At 34.7% G+C, this 22,742-nt stretch overlaps 1 long non-coding RNA gene and 1 other non-coding gene across 7 annotated transcripts in view; one reads left to right on the forward strand and one right to left on the reverse strand.

Annotated features, from left to right (window-relative positions):
* LOC141570624 (uncharacterized) overlaps window positions 1-22,742 on the forward strand; it is a 755,563-nt gene that overhangs the window by 662,126 nt on the left and 70,695 nt on the right. The gene's annotated exons all lie outside the window — the stretch shown is intronic.
* Window positions 2,850-2,953, reverse strand: LOC141568041 (U6 spliceosomal RNA). The gene has a single exon (XR_012491060.1). It is a non-coding gene; the product is annotated as a U6 spliceosomal RNA (small nuclear RNA).

Consider the following 22,742-nt stretch of genomic DNA (forward strand, 5'->3'; position numbering starts at 1 on the left):
TTCCTTGCTATAAGGGAATACACTATGTAAGCAGAAATATATTAATAGTTTTTCAGTCTATTATCCCATTTGGAGGAGGAAGGACATAAAGTACTGTTCAATTGTATAATTGTCTTCTCCAGACCAACCTTGAATCAAACAAAGAAAAACAAACAAACAAAAAACTAGAACTGGGACTGTTTTGGTACTTTATTTTAAAGGAAGAGACCATATAAGATCCTGTTAGAGACCTGGTCAAAAGAGCCACTTTTAATTTCTTTCATGTCTTCTATAAAAATTCAAATCGATTTCCTGTATGATTTACATCTGCAAGGATATATAGAAGTTGCAAAAGAAAAAAAAAAAAGAAAACCTCAGAGAAAGATTTAATTGTGTTCATTACACTAAATTTACATAAACCAGGATGTGGCTCAATCTATTAGGTTGGTGCAAAAGTAATTGCGGTTTTTGCAATAATTTTTACCCTTTTAAATAACAATTACTTTTGCACCAACCTAATATTTTGAAAGGATATTTAGCATTAAAGGTTAAACTGAAAAGAAGCCTCTGGTTAACCTTCAATTAACCATTGGTGCCTGGAACTTTTCTTATTAATCAAGATTTTACTCATTCTTGCATTGGTTTAATGACATTCAATTTTATTTGGTTTCTTCAATATATTTCTCAGAGTTAAAATAGCTTTATTTTATGGATGGAAATCAATTCAAAACGTGGAAGTCTTCCTGTGTAACCTTCATAAATTCATCTCCCTGAGGTTCTCTTCTTATGTTTAAAATGAGAGTAATGAGGTCTACTGCACTGTGCTGTGGAAGAATGTAATGAAATCATGTAGAGACGCAGGGCAGTGTTGCAACGACAAAAGGTTTTTAGCTGGGTAGGTATGGTTTCCACCAAGTATGAGTTGATAACATTGGGCAAGGTATTAACATCTCTAAGCCTCCATTTCCCCATCTTTAAAATAAAAATGTGAAATCTAACTGGGAAATTACAATTTAGATAAATTGATGTATGTAAAGGACTTGGTATATAAAAGGCAAAAAGAGATAGCTGTTATGGTCTGAATTCTTGTGTCCCCTTAAAATTCATATGTCAAATCCTATTGGTGTGTGAGGTTTGGAAGGTGATTAGGTCATGAGGGCAGAGCCCTTCTGAATGGAATTAGTGCCCTTATAAAACAGTCTCCTAGAGAGCTCCTCACCCCTTCTACCATATGAGATTACAGAGGAAATACTCAGTCTGGGAAGCAGGCTCTCACCAGATATTGAATCTACTAGCTCTATGATCTTGGACTTCCCATTCTTCAGAAATGTGGGAAATAAATGTTTGTTTGTTTGTTTGTTTGTTTTTAAGTAGTTTGATAGAACACATGAAGATCTGTTGTTTATAAACAACTCAATCTCTAGTATTTTTGTTATAGCAACCAGTCTAAACAGACTAAACGGTAGCTTTTTTCAATAGAGAAGACCCTGAATACCACTACAAAGAAATAGAATAAACAGCAGTAGGCCTTGTGTGTTTTAGTATTATCTTTTGTCTCTTCTGGAAAAGTGTCTTTCTCTTTGTTTAATACCCACACACATAACTAGTGTCTCACTTGAAAAATTCTTAATCAGTTTTTTTATTTTTAAATTCATGATCAAGTTCAAAGTTAGGCTTCTGCAGGATCTTACCCCATACTTTTTGTTTCTCTCAGAGAAATGGCTACCGAATTTGGGTGTTGGAAAAGGAAGTCATTGTTATATTCTAAAGCAGTGGTTCCCAAACCACTTTGCATCAGATTCACTGGGCTGGCTCTTAAAAATCCCCAGATTCAGAGTCCCTATCCCTGATTCAGTAAATCTGAAATATGCCAATGCAATCTGTGTTTCTTCAAGTAATTTTAAAAAAAATGAAACTATGGCAAAATACACATATCATAAAATTTACCATCTTAACCATTTTTAAGTGTAAATTTTTGTGGCATTAAGTCTATTTAGTTTTTGTGCAAGCATTACCACCATCCATCTCCAGAACTCTTTTCATCTTGCAAAACTGAAACTCTATATACAGTAAGCAATAACTCTTTATTTCTCCTTCCCCAGCCCTTGGCAATCACCATTCTGTTTTCTGTCTCTATAAATGGACTATTCTAGTTATCTAACACAAATAATATCATACAGTATTTGTCCTCTTGTGAGTGGCTTATTCAATTTAGCATAATATTTTCAAGATTCATTCATGTAGCATGTGTCAAAATTTCCTTCCTGTTAATGGTTGAATAATACTCCATTACTTTTATATGCCACATTTTGCTTATCCATTCAACCATCAATGGACAGCTCTCCAAGTTATTTATTTATTTATTTACTTATTTATTTACTTACTTATTTTTTTGTAGTTGCTTTTGCTTTTATTTTTGTTAACGCAAAGAGGGAGAGAGGAGGTGAAAGGACAAGGCCCAATCACATCCCCCAAACAGCTTCTGAGACACATGTTTGTCCAGATTTGTTTTCAAAGGGCAATTTCAACCCATGTTTCAAAAAACTCCCTGGGCTGTTAGTCTCAGTGCAAACAGCTTAAAATAAAAAAATAAAATAAAAAACTCCAGTATGTTCACCACACAGGGATCCAACACGAGATGCAAAACAAACCTATTTGAAAAATGCCCCCCTTAACACAAGGGCAAGGGCTCTAAAGAGGCATCAACACACAAAACCTTCAACTGAGACTTCACAAGATGCACAACACCAAATAACATTTCCAGCTGTAGATGTGCTGACTGAAAAAACCCAAACAACAAAAAACTTTACATGAAGAGGAGGATCACAAAATGCACAGATGCACTGGTAGGGGGTAAGTTATTTTATTTTCAAAGTATGGAATTCTTCACAAATTTGTTTGTCATCCTTGTGCACGTGTCATGCTAGTCTTTTCTGCTTGTTCCAATTTTAATATATTGCTGCAAAACTGAGCACTACATGTGATTTTGAAAACCACTGATAAGGCAGTTTTTCCAGCTGCACATTACTGAGACATGAAATCAATTCAATCGAGTGACCAGTATTTTATAAAGCTATAGAATAGAAGAAAATAGAACAAGTAAAAATGTAATCATCAGGAAATGTATTATTTCAAAAAATTTGTTTCTGTATATGTGTGTTTTTTGTGTGGGTGGGTGGTATGTATACTATGTCAGGACATAAAATGTATTCCTTATAGTTGCTCTCAATAAAAACAATGTGAAAACCATCTGTCCAAAGAACTAGAATATTGAAAACGATTGGATGATAAGTAAATTCACATAATGCTCTCAGCTTGAAATGTGCTGTAGAATCATGATAGTCATAATTTTACTTGGAAGATATTTAAATAAGAGAATGTGAAAGAAAAAATGAAAGATTGAAAACCACCTTCTCTGAACTGATTTGGACTCTATACTTCATCATAGAGGTCTGAATATTGCTTATTATTGAATCATTTTCATAACACTGTCTCAGGAATTGTATAAGATACACTATGCCTTTATAGACTCCAGAAGTAGATAAAGATTTGCTAACGGCAGTAATGAAGACATGTGAGTGCCACCAGCAATTCAATATTCTGTTTTAGCTCAAGAAACATACTACCATAATCAAAATTAATTTTCTCCCCTTTGGCGTTTTTCTCAAACATATGTGGTTTTCCAATTATTGTGGTGACTTCTATCACTTTATTGAAAATATACAGGATGTATTTATCTAAGGTAAATATGATTTTAGTTGGTATGTTTTCTGAAATAACAGCACACAATGTGCATTGCAAAATAAGGCAATTACATAATAATCTAACTGTTTGTGAATTGTATTTGGTTCTGCCAGAATTTATGGAAGATATATGTTTAACAGATGTAAATGTTTATATTAGATCATATGGAACATAATTATTCGTCTGCCTTTTAAAGAAGTGTGGAATTCCTGTTCATCCTCAGGAGAGCTATTTTTGTATTGCTTTTGGATGCTCAGTATGATTCCACCGAGAAACCCATGAGTTGCCTGATGCTGAAACTGGCATTAATAAGGGCAAACACGGTATTCCCAAGTAACCTGAGTTCATCTTTTTTCAATTCACGGGGAAGATGGTAGGATAGATGGGTGGATAGACAGACAGACAGACAGACAGACAGACAGATAGAAAGATTAGATGGATAGACAGACAGGCAGACAGATACATGATAGATAGATAGGTAGTAATGTATAAAAATGATAGTCTAAATGTCAAATTAAACTTTAAAAATTGTAATAAATGGAGACACAAGTAGGCTTTAAATATGTACATAATGAGAATTGTGTTCAGAACTATAGTACTTACTAGCTTATGAGAACGTATTATATCGTATCTGTTCATTAATCCCCAGCGTTATTTGAAAAAGATGGAACTGTAGACATTTTATAGACGAGAAACCAGATGCTGACATTAACAGCCTTGCTGACTCACAGACTGTGGATGTAACAGAGTCAGAAATCAATTCCTGTGTCATGGCATCGACTGCAGGCCGCATCCCACTAAAGTGCTGCATCAGACAAGCAGAATTCTTCACTACTGTTTCCTTTGTCCTTAAAATCCCCCAATTTCAGGATGAGAAACTTTCAGCCAAATAGTACAGCCCTGATTAAGAAATTATTGCTAATTACCACAAACTCTAAACCAAAAATACAGAGCACAAACAATCGGCTTTTCCCCCTATTTTGCAAACATGTGTTTGCTAAGTAGTTGATTCTAAATAGTGACATTTATTACAATATTTTAAAGTGTCTTACATGTTTGGCCTTTCTAGTATCACCCTTTAAAATGACTTTTACAAAATTTAGAAATGCTCTGCTATTTTATGTAATATTGTGCTAATAGGGCCACAAAGTAAATGTGCCACAAAAACAACAGTCCAGTGCTCTGTATTCACATTTACTAGTCTTTATTAAAAGCTATCCATTGTTTGCTATTGATTCAAATAGCTTCAGTTCTAGTAATTGCATGTTTATTTTTGTGGATGCAAATGATGTTTTATGTTTCACAGTGTGTGTGTTATCAACAGACTAAATGTTTTCAGTCACAAATGTGACATTGGTCAAAACTCATCTAGGAAGATTGGTTGTGAAACACATAATAGTAATAGCAAAACCCTTTGTCTTTGAACTAAGAATAGAAAGGGCAGTTTTTACTGTCTTTCTCTTCATTTGAAGTAATTGTAGTGTCAACTAAAATTTTCTGCAATGCTCAGCCAATGGAAAATCATAAGGAATGATTTTATTCAAATTGCATTTTTCTAGAATAGGTTCCACTGTCAGAAGACATGATGATAATTTTTAATAAACATAGTAAAGCTCCCAAGTTTTGTTTTTTATATCCAATTTGCTGATTTCATTAAAGTAATTTGTTTTAGTAGGCAGGCTACAGTTGCATTTGTTGCTTCTAAGTTGGGAATTTAACGTGAGTATTTTTTATCCCCAATGTTTTGATCAGCAATTATAATCTTAATTTATTGAAGACATCACATGATCCATTAAAATTTTATATTTGATCAGAGCAATTCCCTTGCTCATTGTCATTGCTTTGATTCATAATTGTTTAAATAAAAAAATAAAGATTTTGTAATGTCCTGCTCAAACGTTATGCCATTTTATTTATCTTTTAGTTTTCATTGTTTTCATTTTTGAAAAGTTAAACAAATTATTTTTTTGGAGTTTTAATGTTTTCTCTACAGGATATTTCTTTTCTCAACCCCAAGGTTATTTTCTACTTTAACCATGATTTGATGTATTAGTTCACATTGATCTGAAGTATTAGAAAGTGTTATTAATAGTATAATTTTATTCAAACTATACAGAATGTGAATGTATTCTCTGAAAAATATAAATTAAAGCAAATACAAGAGATAAAAAAATTTAAAGTATTCTTATGTTTTGAAACAGTTCTTTTCAATAAAATATTTAGTCTTAATTAAAATTAAAATCAAAATATAAATTATATTTAATGTGTATTAGAAATTCAAGTCAAAATAATTTTAACACCTGAATTTTTTAATTGAATAAATTACAAAATTTAGTCTTTTAAAATACTTTTATAAAAATAAACCTGTTTGCAATTCTATTTGTCAATATAATAAATCAGAATCTCAATTCATCTATGTATATATATATGCAAATTTAGAATGACAATAATTGCCTAATATTGCAAAATGTTTTTTCAGCCACTTTGTTACAAATACCTGTTACAAATACCAGGGTGACTTGTCAGTAATTTCAGAAACATGATCTGGAACACAAAGAGAGGCTGAAAAATGGACATTGACACTACTTGGAAATTGACTTTTCATTATGCAAGACTCTATGGCAGTCACATTTTCTGAAAGGAAGGATGAACTTGTCTTTCCTTTAACCTGAATGCTGCCACCATTCAACTCTTCTTGGGACTCTGAAGCAGTGTCTGTCTCCTGTGTCTACGGCATAGCAATCGTTCATGGAATTAAGACCTCACTGCTTTTTATTTTGGGGCCATCGGGAAGAGATGCAGAGAAGCACTTACCTGGGAGCTGGAGTGGATCTTTAGTGCTATAGGTTGGTCCATTTCTGTTGTACATTGCTCTTGCAGGACTTCCTAAAGTATGGGGCGCAGAGCAGAGCATCTCTCACTTGGATCTAAGCCCAGTGAAGGAGAATAAAGGGAAGAGAACATTAACACAATTATTTTGACTCCATAGACTTGTCAGCTCCATAGACTTGTCACAGGAAGTCTGATATAATCACTCCTCCATTTCAGTGGAAGCGGCCTCTAAGAGAACAGTAGGATTGTTCCCATCTCTCCATCTTCTCTCATGAGACTATATTTTTTATGGCAAGTACAAGTACATGTAGTTTGAATATCTGGGAGGAAGAAATCATGTTCAATAATCAGTATTTCTTTCTTCAGATAATTAACACTGCAGTTTCCAAATCAATATACTATATTTCATTAACCAACTCAGCTACTTTCAGCACCCTTGATCAAAGACATTTGTTAATCAGGCAATGTGTTTTACTTAGCGATACAAACAAAGAGTATAATGATGTTTTCTCTCTTTCAAAAGTTACCCTGGCTCTTTATATAAAAGCTGAACCACTTTATTATTTTAAAGAGCTTTAAAAAGAGAAAACTTAAAAAAATTTAAAAACCTTCTCTATTTAAGATGTATTCGGGTAGCAATAACCTGGGAAGAAAGATTAAAGCCAGCTAGTTATTCTCCCAGGTGATTTACACAGTAAGTTCACTGGTTTGGGTTCAAAAATCTGACTGGAGCTCATTTCTTTCAAGTCTTTCTCTCCTTTCTAGAACTTCAAACTCTTAATTAAACACTTTCCATTTTTGATAAGTTACAAATGAGTCAGTGCTTAAAAGAATTGACAGATCTTAATTGGGAATCAGATCACCAAGAGATCATTCATTTCCACATTCTTTAATACTGCCGACTCACTGGGTGGCTCAGTCCCCAATATGTATAATGATTTAAAATTTCTAATGATGTTCCTAATTTGAAAAAAGTTAAGAATTACTCAGAATCCAAATGTGTACCAAGTATCAGTCTTCACATTCCCAGGCTCCTGCTGACACACTGAGGGCAGAGGTTGAGGCAGAAATGAAACCTGAAGTTAATATTGCTGTCACGCTAGTGGACAGAGATCAGGCAGAGCTAGTCCTTCCAGCTGAAGCAGAGGCAGGTCATAACTATTTATTTTGCTGCTCTAGAGGCCAACAGACTGATCCTAAGCTGGGCCAAATCTTTGTGGGATCCCTTGTGGTTGTCAAAGTTCAGGCCCTTTATTCTAAGAGACTGAAGAAATTATTTTGTGGTATTGTGCTTGCCAATCTCTTGAGCAGTCACAAAGCTAAGAAGAGCCTGTGATCTATTGCTGCTATAGCAATAGTCTGCAGCAAACACCATGAATTCCCTCCAAATGTTGATTCCCAGGAGGAACTGAAGAGGCAACAAGTGTACCTGTGGTACTTTTTAAGAGAAAGCATGAAAGTGAAAGGTAGCAGAATATGCCATATGCCAAAGATAGCAAAATATGCCACTTTGGCATAAGGATGACTTTGAGTTGAAAGTAATTGAGAGGAAGCAGATACAGAAAAAGCTCTCTGCCATCCCCTTATTTGCCTAAAAGCAGGCCATAAATTTGTAAAGGTGCCTCCTCTCCCCTACCTACCAGAAAGGAGGGAAATTAATTACTAAAGACAACTCTGGAACCTTATCAGCCCCAAAACACCAGAAGAATCTACATAACAGACCTGGCTAAAACTAGCCTTTATCTACCATTAGTTTCCCAATATATTTTTCCCTCCCACAATTTACCATCTCCAGAAGTTCAAAGTCCTTTTCCTTTGTCTTCTCACTTCTCTAAAAATCTGTTCTTTTGTTAAGATGCTACGTAAGCCCAAGTTCTAGCCACCCTTTGAGTTACTCATTGTTAAGTGCTCCCCTGAACAATGAGCATGTTCATAAACTTCTGTTTGTTTTTCTCTTATTAATCAGTCTTTTGTCAGTCTGATTTACAGGTTCCTATTGTAGCCTGAGCACCTAGATGGTAGAGGAAAAGCATCTTTTTCCTCTCCTTCCAAAGAATTGAAAGGGTCCAGTTCCTGACTCTGCCACTTAGCCAAGTGATCGTAGTAAGTTATTCATCCATTGCAAAGCTCAGCTTCTTTGTTTATAAAATGGGAACAATAGCTGTGACCTACCTGACAAGATGATTATCAAAGGTGAGTACTTTATAAAATTTAAGTGATAAGGTTAAGTGTTCTTGCTTCCCTTCTGGAAGTTCCTTGAAGGCAGAGGTTGTGGCTTATTCAATATAAAGCAGGATTATGTTACAAGTACCTTTATTTTTGACAATTCTAGTGTTCATGTTAATCATACTCTTTTTCTGGGACCATTGCACCTCTTTACACTAACCTTTGTGCTGGCTCTTCCCATCTCTCAAAATCTACTTTGGAGAAATACAGGCGTATCTCAGAGCTACTGCCAGTTTGGTTCCAGGCCATCACAATAAAACGAATATTTCAGTAAAGCAAGTCACATTAATTTTTTGGCTTCCTGGTGTGTATAAAAGTTCTGTGTATACTATGCTGCAGTCTATTAAGTGTGCATTAACATTATGTCTAAAAAATGTACATACCTTAATTTAAAAATGCTTTATTACTAAAAAATGCTATCACCTGAGCTTTCAGTGAGTAATAATCTTTTTGCTGGTCTTGTCTTGATGTTGATGGCTGCTGACTGATCAGGGTGGTGGTTGCTGAAGATTGGGGTGGCTGTACTGATTCCTTAAAATAAGACAATGATGATTGCCACGTGGATTCACCCTTCCATGAACAATTTCTCGGTAGCATGCGATACTGTTTGATAGCACTTTTACCTACAGTAGAGCTTCTTTCAAAATTGGAGTCAATCCTCTCAAACCCTGCCACTGCTTTATCAACTAAGTTTATGTAATGTTCTAAATCCTTTGTTGTCATTTCTGTCATCTTCGCAGCATCTTCACCAGGAGTAGATTTCATTTCAAGAAACCACTTTCTTGTGTATCCATAAGAAGCAACTCCTTATCCATTAAAGTTTTATCATGAGATTGCAGCAATTCAGCCACATTTTCAGGCAGCACTTCTAATTCTAGTTTTCTTGCTGTTTCCACTACAACTGTAGTTATTTTCTTCACTGAAGTCTTGAACTCCACAAAGTCATCCATGATGGTTGAAATCACCTTCTTCCAAACTCCTGTTAATGCTGATATTTCAACCTCTTCCCATGAATCATGAATGCTCTTAATGTCCTCTAGAATGGTGAATCCTTTCCAAAATGTTTTCAATTTACTTTTCCAGATTCATTAGAGGATTCACTGTCTATGGCAGCTAGAGCCTAACGAAATGTGTTTTTTAATTAATAATACTTTAAAATTGAAATTACTCTTTGACCCATGGGCTGCAGAATGGATGTTACCTTAGCAGGTATGAAAACAACATTCATCTCATTGTACCATCTCCATCAGAGGTCGTGGATGGTCAGGTGCATTGTCAATGAGCAGTAAGATTTTGAGAGGCATCTCTTTTTTTTCTGAGCATAGATCTAAACAATAGGCTTAAACTATTCAGAAAACCATATTATAAACAAATATGCTATCACCCAGGCTTTGTTATATCCATTTATAAACACAGGCAGAATAGATTTGGCATAATTCTTAAGGGCCCTAAGATTTTCAGAATGGTAAATAAGCGTTGGCTTCAACTTCAAGTCACCAACTGCATTAGCCCCTAAAGAGAGTCAACCTGTCCTTTGAAGCCAGGCAGTGACTTCTTTCCAACTATGAAAGTCCTAGATGGCATCTTCTTCCAATATAAGGATGTTTCCTCAACATTGAAAATATGTTGTTAATAGTGTAACCACCTTCATTTATTATCTTAGTTTGATCTCCCATATAAATTGCTGCAGCTTCTATATCAGCATGCGTTCTGCTTCTCCTTGCATTTTTATACTGTGAATATGGTTTCTTTTCTTAAACTTCATGAACCAACCTCTGCTAACTTCAAACATTTTTTTCTGTAGCTTCCTGACAATTCTCAGGCTTCCATAGAATTAAAGAGAGTTAGGGCCTTGCTCTGGATTAGGCTTTGGTTTAAGGTAATGTTGTGGCTGATCTGAGCTTCTATCCAGACCACTAAAACTTTCTCCATATCAGCTCACTAATAAGGCTGTTTCACTTTTTTATCATTTGTGTTCACTGGAGTAGCACTTTACATTTTCTTCAAGAACTGTTTATTGTATTCACAACTTGGCTAATCCTTTGGTGCAAGAGGCCTAGCTTTCAGCTTATCTTGGCTTTTGACATGCCTTCATCACTAAGCTTAATTATTTCTAGCTTTTGATTTAACGTGGTAAATGTGTGACTTCTCCTTTCACCTGAACACTTAGAGGCCATTGTAAGCTTATTAATTGGCCTAGTTTTAATATTCTTGTGTCTCAGGGAATAGAAGACCCAAGGAGAAAGAGAGAAATGGGGGAATGACCCGTTGGTGGAGCAATCAAAACACACACAATATTTATAAATTGAGTTTGCTTTCTTATGTGGATATTGTTCATGGTGCCTCAAAACAATTACAATAGTAACATTAAAGAACACTGATCACAGATCACTATAACAAATACAATAATAATGAAAAGTTTTTTTAAATATTGCAAGAATTACCAAAATGTGACACAGAGACAGAAAGTGAATAAATGCTGTTGGAAAAATGGCGCCAACAGACTTGCTCAACTCCGGGGTGTCACAGACCTTAAATTTGTAAAAAATGCAATACCTTCAAAGCACAATAAAGTGAAGTACAATAGAATGAGGTAGACCTGTATACAACGCCTCCCTCTTGTACCTTGATCATAACACAGGTGTCTCAGGCTTGATACATAGCAGAAGTTCAGTGCACAGGCCATTAGGGAAGAAAAGGCCTGGCTGACGCTTTTCTGAGGAAAGTGACATAACTGTAAATGGTAAGCCAGGCCTGGAATAAGTATCTAGTAATTAAAAGCAAATTAGCCTTGCCTCAAGTTAATATGCATGAGGAAGATTTCTAGCTGCTAGAATGTCAAACCCTGGTGTGGCAGCAATAACATGTTTCCAGGTGATCCATCAGCCAGAAGTGAGAGGTTTGCTCTTGGAACCAGGTCACAAGGAATCATATATTCCTCATGGGCCAGAGTTTAATCTATAGTGTGAAAAGTTAATCAAAATTTATTTTACTTTATTTCTAACTTAATGTTTTGTACAAGTGTTTCTTGTCAACATGTTCTAGAGTTTCTAAATTATGAAATTTGCTGTTTTATTTATCTTAAAATATTCATTGTTACTTCTTTTAATCAATAATTGTTTTCAAATTTAATGATTTTTTTGCCTCAAATTGTGCGTTTTATGAATTAATATCCCTCTCCATTTTCTTTTTGTCTGTGTTTTGTTGATAAATATCTTACACTCTCTTTTCTTTTCTCACGTTAATTCTTATTCATTATTTTTGAAGAGGCACATATGGTTTGATTTTGCTCGTACCCACTGTGACAAGTTCTGTCTTTTATGGGGGTGGTTCAACCTACTCACAATTATTATTGTATCTGATATTTTTGTCTTAATTTGCTCATCTTTTCAAATGCTATGTATTATTTTATTTTTTTGTATAGATTATATTTGGTACACTTTTACTTTATTCTGTGATTTCAACTGTAAGCTAGCTCTATGTTTTGTAATTCTAATAGAAGTCACCTTTGAGTATTACAAATATTGTGTATTCCTATGATAATCAAACTCAAGGATTAAATGATACATTTAAAAATATTCCATAGTTAAAATGAGGAATTTATTCCACTTTAATTCTTTCTTAGTCTCTCTCATTCCTCTACCATGATTCCCTTGCTTCACTTATTATTATCTGTTTATATAATTAGAACTCAGATAATTATTGGTAAAACACCACTCTCATATCACTGATTTTTATTTTAAGAAATCCATTGATATTTATTTTAGCTGTTTATATTAAAACTTTAATTAGATTTAGTTCTATATTTAACATATTTGAATGCTCATCATTGCCTTTTTAAACATACCCATAATCATGAATTCTTATGTTGATAATCTTTAGGAAGCTGAAATATACCTTCAATTTTTTTTCTTTTCAGAGGGGTTGATAAATAATGTATTTTCTGAGTCCATATATGAAATTGTGTGTCTATTATCTTTACCTATGAAAAGAAGTTTAACTGCATATGAAATTCCTTCCCAAGAGATGTTTCCCCCCTTAAACATGAGTACATATATATTTTTTTTTCTTCTGCATTTCTTTCTCTGAGAAGAAATTTACAGTTTTCTTTCTTTGTGATAAATAGTGTTGAAATATTGTTCTCTTTTCTATTTATTTTTCAACAAATATTCAGTGACTAATATATGCCAGGTTTTTTTCTTTCCCACATAGTGGGAAAGATTATAGAAAAACATTCCTATCCTCATGATATTATTTTTTTTTCTCTTAAATGCTTGTGTGAGTTTAAATTTTATTATTTTATTTAATTTTTTGGTTTTGAATGTATCTTAAATAATTTTTTCATAAATTTCTCTTGGACTAAAGCCAAGGTAGCTCTGTTAAAATGTGAAAAACAAGTGTATTTTCAGCTCTGGACTATTCTTTCTACTTATGCCTCAAATTTTTGAATTTCTTCCCTGAGAGAACCTACGATTCTCAGTTACATTTTTATTCTCCATTATTAATGTCATCTTTCCTCTTATAGTTTTTTATAAAGTTTTCATGCGCTTTTTCATTTTGAGAGCTCTACAAATTAGTTATTTACATAACTCGTTAGATTTCTGAGTGTTTCTATTCAATGTTGCATTTCAGGTTTTATGTCTGCTATTGTAATTTTAGTTTCATTGCAATTCTGCATTCCCACATGGAGACTTCTTTTCATCTATCCCTATTGCCTTTTCTTTCTACTATTCATTAATCATTTCTGCACCTTTAAATTTTGTTACTAAACTAAAATAATGTACAGAAAAGCACATGTATCAAAAGCACATTTTGATGAATTTTTACATTGTATATACACCTGTGTAACAGGCCTAAGTTCAAGATGCAGAACATCACCAGCCTCCAAAAACTCTCTTCATGGTCCTTTCCATACTATTCCCCTCAAAAGTTACCCTATTTTTTTCATATAATATTTTTCTGTATCATTTCTTCTTCCGAATTTTCTTTTCCTTCTCCTCCTCCTCCTTATTTTAATAGATGCTATGTCTTCTTGTATCCTGGGGACAATGCAGAATGTCATTCTAAATTTTCTTCAGGTTCCTAGCCCCACCCCCCACCACTTTTTTTTTTTAAAGGAAATGAGGAAATATCTATCGAAACTTAGTTGCTAAGATAAATTATTTGGATTTCCTGTGGCTCTTCCTATTAGTTAGCTGCCTGCCTATTGAACCCGTTTCTCAGGTCTTCAGCTGATAATCAAGAGAACCTAACCACTCTTCATCTATTGTTTTTCTGCTTCACAATGGTGAGATTTTCCTATTGTTCCTAGGGCCTCTTTCTGTGGTGTTATGAACCAATTAAGAACTCAAAAATTAGAATTTCTACTTTCACCCTGCCAAAGTTCAATCTTGAAAAATCCTACCTGCTGGCGGTATGCTTGTTGGGTCCACACATGTCAGGGTGTATTCTGGGCCCTCTGCCTTTACTTTCTGTATCACCCAGCTTCTACTTCTACTTTGCTAATTTGCAGTCTTAAAATTGATGTAGAATGATGGGGTTCCTGAAATAATAGTACTCTGGCCACTTCTAAATGTGGTAGCCACATTAGAGAGAAGACTGGTGAATTTAGAATCATGTAGGGCATTCTTTCTCAAGGTGTGGTCTTCCAATCAGAAGCATCGGCATTCATCTGGTGTGTCTTTCAAGTCAGGTATCACCCAAGACTTAATAATCAGAATCTACATTTTTACAACATGCCTGGAATTCCTATCCGCATTAAAGGTTGATTAGCACTGACTTAGGAAACTTTTGAAAAATATTGGTGTCTGGCTTTATTTCCACAGATACTGATTAAGATTTTTAGGTTTTAAAAAGAGTAAAGCCATGCTTTATTGTTGTATTGCTGCTGTAACAAATTATCACAAACTTAATGGCTTACAACAACAATGATTTATTATTTCATACTTTTGTAGGTCAGGAGTCCATTGAGTTCAGCTAGTTTTTCTACTCTAAGTTCACAAAGGACATATGAAATTGTAGGCAGGGCTGCATTCTTTTCTGGAGGGCCTGGGGGAGACGGTTTCTGGACTCATTCAGGTCGTTGCCAGAATTCATTTCTATGGAGCTGTAGAGCTGATGGTTATTTTTGTTTTGTTCCTTGTTTTTTGTTTTTTCCTTTGCTAGCTGTGGCTTGGATTATATTCAACTTCCAGAGAACTTTAGTGTCCCTTGGCTAATGCCCTCTTTGTCTTCAAAACCAGTAATGGTGGGTTGAGTCTTTCAGATGATTTAGATAAGTCTGATCGCCACTTCTGCCTCATTTCTCCTGCCTTCTTTTATGCAGTATATCTCTAACTCTTCTATTATACTCTTCCTTACTGCTTTCCACCGCCCCTGTATTGCATTGACACACCTGGCTAATCCAGGATAATTTCTTTATTTAAAATTAGTTGACTAGTAGCTAACTTTAATTCTGTCAACAAAATTCTTTCATTGCCATAGATTAGCATTTGATTAAATAACCAGGAGATGGGAATATTGGAGGGGTGATGGAAATCTTTGAAATTCTATCTCAGGCCATCTTCAAGGGCTTCTAATGTATAACCAGGGTGGAGATTCACTATTAAAGACCTTGTATTTCTGATCTGGAAAGAGAACAATAGGTGTTTTCCTACCTTCTTTGAGAAATGTGGGAGTGCTATTATAGGGAATGAAAAAAATACATGTAGGTATTAGGCTACTAATTTTCTTTTTCCTCAGTTGACATTAGCCTTATTTTTTGGAAGGAATGTCTTTAATGATTGCAGGTGTTTGCATTTGGACACCATCACAGACTGTGTGTGGGCATGTACCTAGAGGGAACTGGGGGAGGCATTTATCAGGTTAGCCTGGTACCAAAGTAAGCCAGAAATCTTCATCCCTTATTGAAGTGAGATATTACCACTTTAATTCTGATTTTTCATTTTCAATTGGGACCTAAAGAGATTAAAGCCTTTTGCAAAGGCATATATATATATATATATATATATATATATATATATATATATATATATATATATCATGAAAGCCGTCACCTCGCTTGCTAAAAAAAATAAATAAATCAGCCTTTAACATTTACCTTTTGGGGAAATGAGCTGTATTTTGTGCAATCTGTTTTTATTTCTTTTGACTCTCTAATACATCATTTTTACTTGGGGAAATATATGATCCCATATAAAATACGCATTTTTGACAGAGATGGTTAAATTTCTGTAATGATAAGGAGTGTTTGAGGGTGGTGCATTTATGACTTCATAATTTACACTTAGATTTCAACCTCTGGTCTCACAATGTTAAATGACCTTTCTGAGCCTCTCTTTTGTCACCTTGGACCTTGGCACTACTGCACAGTTTTTACTTATTTATTTCTAAGGCTTAGTGTCTCATTTTCTTGGTAAGCATTTCAGACTCCACTTTTCATTATAACAGATCATCCCAGAATGGTGACCTGGCTTGGCCAGTGTTAGGTATTCTTTGAAAGGTGAAAGTGAGGAGATCTTCAGTCATTACTGAACAGTCACTAGAATTAATTAAAGGGGTCTGAGCTTTATCAGCTTTCTCTATTCTTATATACTGCTTTATTATTTCACTCAATGGTCATAATATAGTGAGTGAGAATATGTGAATTAGAAAACAGTATAAATAATAGCCACACTGAGTAATTGGCTATATTCTGTCTCATGTTTATAGAGATATATCTAGGCTAACATTAGTATTGGAACTTAAAAATCACAATTTTAGCACTAAAAGGGATTTTAGTGATTCAGTGACGGAGGCTAGTACTTGGTGCATAAGAGTTCCTTGGGATCTGTTATCCCCTAAGGGACTACCACAGGAAATTAGGGTAGGTGAAAGACAAATGGATAAATGAAGGGTGAGCTAGGAAGGGCGGAGAACCCTCACCCCATTTCAACAGCAGCACCTCAGCCATTATGTTACCTGTTCTGCCTATGTCAGTTCCAAAAAAGATTTCTGTTTGAAAAAGTGCTATTGTGATTAAAAAATATTGACAACTATAGCTCTGGTTCAATCTATCATAACTCACTTGAGGAAACAGAGGCCCAAGGAAGTTAAATGGGTAAGATCATGAGAAGGCCTACGTCGCTCAGCGCCTAGGCCAGTACTCTTCCCACTGACCCCGAAACTGTGTTTTCTCAAATGATTTCCACAAACAATTAAATAATGGCAGTCATAATCCTCATACTTCTCTGGGTAACCTGATAAATAATATTAACAAATTGTTAAACATATTTTCTAATGTCATGTTTATATAAGAAGTTTAGAGTATTTTTCTTGATTCTCAGAAATTAATAATCATTTCACTGTTTTTCATTCCACAAAAATTTAAGTGCAAGGTAAAGAGAATATTAAGATAAATGAAAAGTGTTCCCAGATCTTAAGAAGTTCATTTTTTTAAATTTATTTTTTAATTTTATTGGGGTGACAATTGTTAGTAAAATTACATAGATTTCAGGTGTACAATTCTGTATTACATCATCTATAAATCCTACTGTGTGTTCACCACCCAGAGTCAGTTCTCCTTCCATCACCATATATTTGATCCCCCTTACCCTCATCTACCACTCCCCATCCCCCTTACCCTCTGGTAACCACTAAACTATTGTCTGTGTCTATGAGTTTCTGTTTCTCATTTGTTTGTCTTGTTCTTTTGTTGTTTTTGGTTTATATATCACATCTCAGTGAAATCACATGGTTCTCTGCTTTTTCTGTCTGACTTATTTCGCTCAGCATTACACTCTCAAGATCCATCCATGTTGTCACAAATGTTACTATATCATCTTTTCTTACCGCCGAATAGTATTCCATTGTGTATATATACCACAACTTCTTTATCCATTCATCTATCGAAGGACATTTTGGTTGTTTCCATGTCTTGGTCACCGTAAACAAAGCTGCAGTGAACATTGGAGCACACGTGTCTTTATGTATAAATGTTTTCAGATTTTTTGGGTAGGTACCCAGGAGAGGGATTGCTGGGTCATATGGTAATTCTATTTGTAATTTTTTGAGGAACCTCCACACTGCCTTCCATAAGAAGTTCATTTTTTAATGATGGAATTTATTTTGCGGAAATAAAATCACAGAACCCTGGAATCAGACACTCAAGATAGAAGGCAATTAAATATAATTTGTTTCAAACAATTTATTCAGTTTAATACAATTTAAACAACATATATTACTCCATAAATAGTGTTAACATGCAATATTTCCATTTAATTATCTAAGAATCAATAACAATTTTTATACTTGTCTATTGCCTTGGACATGAAATTATAAAAGTGAAATTAAGAATATATTAGGAGGTAAGTGCCAGAATTTTATACATTTCCATTATTGGTAACTATGTCATTTTTTTCTTAACTTTTTTTCTATTTTCTTAAAATATTTATAAAAAATAACATTTGTCTCTAAATTGCTTCTCATATTTCCAAATATATGAGAGCCCAATCTTGAGTCAGTTGGTATCAACAGTTAATTTATGTAGTTAATTAAAAAGTACAATGAATTCACTTAGTAAAAATTTTGTATATATTTTTATATATCATAAGTATTTCCGTTACATTAATTCCTTCACTAATTTAACAAAGAATTTACTCAGATTTTGCTATTTCCCAGGCACTATGCTAAGAACTAGGCTCTTGTAGCATAGTAACAGGTTCTTCTGTCTTATGTTTTCTTCTCTAGATAAAAATAACGATTGTGCTTGGAAAATAGATGATGTCAACAAATTATAAATGTATAAATACATAATGAAAGAAAACACTCTCATTATAAGTCAAATATATCATGCCAGAATAAAATATACCATCAATGACTTTTGAATTACAAAAGAGAAAATATGCTCTTTTTCTGTACAAACATATAGGGATAAGCCTTACAAACTAATATAAGAGCTATAAAGATCCATTAAAATAACTATTATATAAAATGAAATCCTGTGTTGGATAGATTTACCAGCCTCCAAGCTAAAGGTAGGAGCAACTGAATCTCTATAATTCAAAGTAAAATCAACATATTTGCCTTCTTAGTGAAGGTGGCAAAGGGAGCATAATCGACTCATTTGCAAACTTATACATAGTGATTTCTGTTTTGATATTTGCTCTCTCTCACCTCCCTAATGTAGCATCATCTAGATTGCCTCAAGGTAATCATGCACAGGAGACCACTTTTGGGGAAGTTATCGGGCCTCCAGTGAAGGGAATCAAACCCATCAAAGGAAGGGAAGTGATGCATTGAATTGTTTTATAATGGCATTCATTTCTCAGTGACTTTCCACCACGCAGTCTGATTTAAAAAAAAAAAAAAGAAAAAGTTCAGCATAACGTGCAACTCACTCAGTGAGTGCTAGGAGACAAAAGAAATTAGGTATTATCAAGCAGGCTTTCAACAGGTTGTCACCTGGCCACAGATTTAGGTCATGACAGTAGAAATAACCTTGAGCCTTGGTGCCCCACACTACTGTTAAACACCAGTTAGTGTGTAGATGTGTCCTCAGCTGGCAGGTGAAAAGGTCTAAAGTTCAGATTGTTTCAAGAAGTCATAATGAAGCCGCAAGAGCCGTGTTCTTTATGAGAGAAATGTCAGCTCTTCGAAAGTCTCTTAAACTGTAAAGGACACTTCATTACCTGGAACTGACTTAATATACTTTGCAAATGACTTCATAACATTCAATTTTGAGAATCATTTCCATTCTTTTATTCACAGTATATAAGGAAATTAGCTGAAATACTTATCTTTGCTTCTCTCTAAGTTTTATAGCACTAGTCAGAAACTAATTAGATTCTGGCAATTAAATCCTGTATGTGTGGTTCTTTTTTTGCTCAAGGAGTTTTACTTGGTATGCAACTTCCTCTATCGCAGACAGCGGCCTATTTATCCTAAAGGATTTCAGTTTAGTTGTTGTTGAGCTTATTAGTATTTTTCCTTATATATGTAACAGGTGCTTAGGAAAAGCGGAAATGGAGGGAGCCCATCACCAAAACAAGTAATCATGTAATAAAACATGATACACACAGTAGGAAGGAAGATTTCACGTTGTTTCAGGTCAGGTAGGAGCCCTCTTACAGATGTCCCCCAAACATTGTCTCTACCCAAGAAGGCAAGGACTGCCATGGGGCAAATTCAAGTATAATATTAATCTGTAAATTCAGGGCAAGTATGTTTCTCTGTCCCCCACCTCTCCTGACAAAGAGTTTTAAAGCGTACATGACTGTTCCCCTTACAATTCTCCACTTTGAAATTACTTGCTCTGGTTGTTGGCTTCCTCTTTTGTGTTACAGATGGGTATTGGACTACTTCCCAAAGGAAGGGACCTGCCTGGACTAGCAAGGTTCAGCAGTGTGTAAGTTAGTTTAACTCTGCTCTTAACCCAAAGTAAAAATGTCTCTTTCTATTGAATCCTGGGGATTCCCTATGGCCATCTGAGTGGCAAGATCATGAGGGTAAAGATGAGAATGTGAGTCTGTCATAAATCTTCCAAGGAGTCATTTGTTTATTTGCTTTGTCTGGGTTTTAGACTAAAGGCCAAACATTTTCATTGTGGTTCGCAAATGATTTGGTCCATCCCACCACAGTTGGGGGTTACATATCAGTGCTTATGGCCACAGCCACATAAAGAGTGATATTTTGCAGTAATGGGGTATTCTATTCAAATTTCCCTTGAGAATCGGATGGTAGGAAGATACTTGCTAAATATTCCAGACCTGGAATACCAAACATCTCTATTTAGAAACTTGAACAAAACAATCTCTCTCACTTCAAAATAAATGGAAACAATGAAAAAACATGTTACCATAAACCACACCAGGCAAATGCTTGATTTCTCTTAGTGTCAGTCTATGTTAGTGAGCTAAAGCTGCTTGGTTATAAGCACATATAAAAATGTATGAATTAGAGCTAACATTTGTAACGAAATGTATTAGGAAAAAAAGAGAGGACATTGACCCTACTTTCTGTACATTGACAACTTAGTCACAGACAGCGAGTATAAGAATAGAGAAAGACTAAAAGTCAGAGCTAGAAACTTTGTCAAACTTACACTGTGAATTTGGATTTACCATTTAATCATTAATCAAATATTTTGACGCCTTATATTTCAAGACACTGCATTGGTCCTGTGGATGATGTAAAGATAAATCAGACATGATTCAAGCACTTACTTATTTATAAAAGGGGATACAATGTTTACACAAATAACAGGACTACTCTCTGGAAAATACAGTTAAAAGGTTGTGGAGAGAAGAAATAATTTGAATTAGGCCCTGAAATATGGGTCAAATAGAAAAAGGACATGAAAACTCATACACTGTTGGTGGGATTATAAATTGCTGGCAAACAGTATGGAGATTCCACAAAAAATTAAAAACAGAGCTACTATAAGACCCAGCAATACCACTTCTGGATATTTATTCAAAGAAAAGAAAAACTAATTTGAAAAGATATATGAAACCCTATGTTCATTGCAGCATTATTTACAATAGCCAAGATATGGAAGCAACCTAGGTGTCCATTGATAGATTAATGGATAAAGAAAATGTGATATATATAGAGATACACACACATATGCACACATACATATGTTTACACACATGCACACAATGGAATATTACTTAGCCATAAAACAAATGAAATCTTGCCATTTGCAACACCATGGAAGGACCTAGAGAATATTATCATGCTAAGTGAAATAAGTCAGACAGAGAAATACAAATACCATATGATTTCAGTTATATGTAGAATCTGAAAAAGAAGAAGAAGAAAACAAATGAAAAAACAAAACAGAAACAGATCCATAGATACAGAGAACAAACTGATAGTTGCCAAAGGGGACGAGGTGGTAAGATGGGTGGAAAAAAAAAAAAAAAAAGAAATTCACACACATACACAAAATAAAAAATAAAATTATTATTTCAATTCAACATGGAGGATTAACACATTTAGCAGGCTAAGAGATAAAAAAAAAAAAAAAGAAAGAAAAAAAGGACAGCAAGAGCTTGATGTTGCCGCACACTGGACAGCCCCACATAGAGAAGTCTTCACCAGGCCAATGCATAAATATAAGCTAATACATAGTTGTAGTTGTTATTATTATGTTAGATTTATTATTTGATGATGATGATAGCTAACACGTAAAAGCTGCAAAAAAAAAAAAGAAGAAAAGAAATTTATTTAAAGAGAATACATATAGAACTTATTTGTAAATGAACAGCATTAGAGAATGACAGCAAGTTTTGAAATTTAGGAAGTTCTGTTTGGTTCCTAAACCTGCCTGGTAGGCGGGATTCTAAGATGGCCACCAAGATTCCTGCTCTCTGGGTTTGTGCTCTATATTATCTTCTCCCTGGAGTATGGATAGAGCTTGCAAATACGATGGTTGTCATTCTGTGATTAGGTTACATTACATGGAAAAATGAAAGGGTTTTTGCAGATGTAATTAAGGTCCCTAATTAGTTGACTTAGAGTTAATCAAAAGGGAGCTTATGCTGGATGGGTCTGACTTAATCACGTGAGGACTTTAAAGGCTAGTTTAGCAGGCAGCAAATCAGAGCAATGCAGAAGCTCCCTGCTGGCTTGGAAGAAGCAAGCCACCATGAGTTCTACAACTGCAGGAAAATGAATTCTGCCGACAACCAGGGAGCTTGGAGGAGGACCCTAAGTCTCAGCTGAGCTTCACCTTTGGCTGACCCCTCCCCTGCAGCTTGTGAGACTGTGCAGAGGACCTAAGCTCTAGCTAAGCCCTTACCCAGATTCCTGATCCCCAGAAACTGTGAAATCATAAATGGGTGTAGGCTGCTAAAATTGTGTTGTTGTTACACAGCAACAAAAAAACCCACTACACTCAAATATAGATTATATCATGGTCTTCTAACTGAAATATGCATGCTGCTGGTGTAGACAAAGGCTTTCGAGGACATCACAGA

Source organism: Rhinolophus sinicus, linkage group LG01, assembly GCF_036562045.2.
Source record: "Rhinolophus sinicus isolate RSC01 linkage group LG01, ASM3656204v1, whole genome shotgun sequence".
Taxonomy (NCBI): Eukaryota; Metazoa; Chordata; class Mammalia; order Chiroptera; family Rhinolophidae; genus Rhinolophus; species Rhinolophus sinicus.